Here is a 2,224-nt window from a genome sequence, read left to right on the forward strand (position 1 = left end):
TTTGCCTTTACCAAGCAAGTATTGCGATTCCTACGCAAAACATTTCGTCAAAAGACGCGAAATCATGGTAGAGCAACAGGAATTTGTTCAAGTGGGTGACTGATATCTATATCATCTGCCTTACCCCTAACCTTCCCGAAACTCTCACATTCGATCGACCTGTTCAAATGTTTGAACTCAATGTTCAAATCTTCGGAATGAGCGGTGATTCTCTCATTCGCCTACGATGGTTTTTGTGCCTACACAAAACAACATTCTAAACAATTGCCCCGTACCCGAAGCCTTTGCTGAAGTCACAAGACTGGCGGCATTGCCTTTTACGATAGCCAAATCCTACAACTAAAGCGAGGCAGAAAGTCTTGCAGTCATGAAGGTTTCAGGAAGTGAGGTTACGAGTGATACTGTGACTGAATACGTCGATCCGCGTAAAATTGTCAATCTCTGGTACTCCAGGCCAATTCTTCCTCGAGATGAAGATATTGTCAGAGAAGGGTTTCTGCAAAATGGATACATCAGCAGTTATCTCATATCATGTCGAGTGGCTACTGTTCCTGAAATACAGCTACTCTTTGAGAGAGAGCCACATTGCTACACGCCTGAAAAGGCATCAAAAGTGGCACGAGCAGTGATAAGAGAAGAGACAGATGGACGCGCTGGAGGGTATCGCTTTTGTTATGATGGACACATCCGCAAAAGAGTAGCGGTACAGCTAATGGAGGACGGGGTTTTGATGAAGGATTTCAAGTTGAAAGGTGAATTGGTAATGTCGATGCCAGCCCAAGATGAGATTGCGTATGGACTTTCGAGAAATGCTCTTCACTCTTTCTGTGTCCCGCTCTCTTTCCTCGCAACGCTCCTACGCTGCCACGAATACGACGTTGAACTGAATACCTGGTTGAGCCAAAGGCGGCAAAAATGTTTATCAGCGACCGAAGTTGCCCGTCGCCTGGTGTCAAGTACTGCAAGAGGGGTTCAGGATGACAAAGTTATGAGCAAACAGACTGAAACAAAGCGCCAAATCTTGGGAGTTGCTCGCAAGCTTCCCATTTCTACAGTTGACTACTTACGGGATTTCATGTGCAATGATGATGGAGGCTTGCAAGTTGCGTTCACATTGGCAGATTTGCGAGCAATTCCCAAAAGACTGACGGCAGAGGAATATTTAATGTTGGTGAAACGATTTATCAGGTATTATCAAGATTGCTTGCCTTCTCCGAAGCCGCTTCTCCCCAAAGATGTTTCGACATAGTTGGTGCAGTTACGCCAGGCAATTCAAGAGCTTGAAAAATTCAAAACCCTTTGTGATTACGACGAAATCCCGAATGAGATGACCACAATTGCAGAAAGAATGACGTGTACGCAGCTGCTGGATATCCAAATGCAGGAACATGCGTTCAGCAAGCACCTTATACAACCACTTGAAACTGCGTGCAGAAATCTGGTGCCAAATGGGACTAACCATTTGGAAATCGCCCGAAAAAGATTGCAACAAATACCTCAAGAGAACAGTGAGCACTCAGATACACATAAACATCCTGCGATTGATTCAGACACTGAACTATCATCTCCAGGTACTTCAGAGAATGGAAGCTCAAAAGACGGTGAAGAGGAGGGCTCTGCGGCCAAAGCATCCCTCTTATCGCACAGTCAATACTCAGGCGGGCCCTGTGAACGGCACAATGAGAGACCAGTTGAATCAGTTGCAGAGGCAGCGTCAGTAATTGAGGCATCTCAATTACTACCGGTTGGGTGGAAGATTGTGCAGGCTACACTTGAGGACTTCATGACACAACACGATGAGTGGAAAATGGTGCAGGGGAAAGCCGATATGGTCATGACTGTTCTACAAGATGATGAATCTAATGAGGACTGCCTGAAACAGGTTGTACGTCACTGCGGTATGGCGATGAAACAGAGCGGCGTGTGCTATATCGTGTGCAATTTTATTCACTTCTCGAAGCTTTTTTCAGTTGTATGTGCGGAGGGCATGGAAATGATGAAGCATCCCATGCTTTACATACAAGATCCGTCAACAATCAAGAGAAAGACATTATCACAGCACCCTCAAGAGTCAGGCTTCATCGCAGCAGTATTCTGGAGATCACCAGATCGCAGGCAAAAGCATCATTACTCATTTGCAAAAGGTTACAGAAGCTCAACCCTTCCGTCGTGGGTGAACTGTGTCACAAACGTACAACAATCGCGAAATCCCCTCTGCTGTGAA

The sequence above is a fragment of the Chondrus crispus genome, genomic scaffold, assembly GCF_000350225.1.
Source record: "Chondrus crispus Stackhouse genomic scaffold, scaffold_250, whole genome shotgun sequence".
Classification (NCBI taxonomy): domain Eukaryota; phylum Rhodophyta; class Florideophyceae; order Gigartinales; family Gigartinaceae; genus Chondrus; species Chondrus crispus.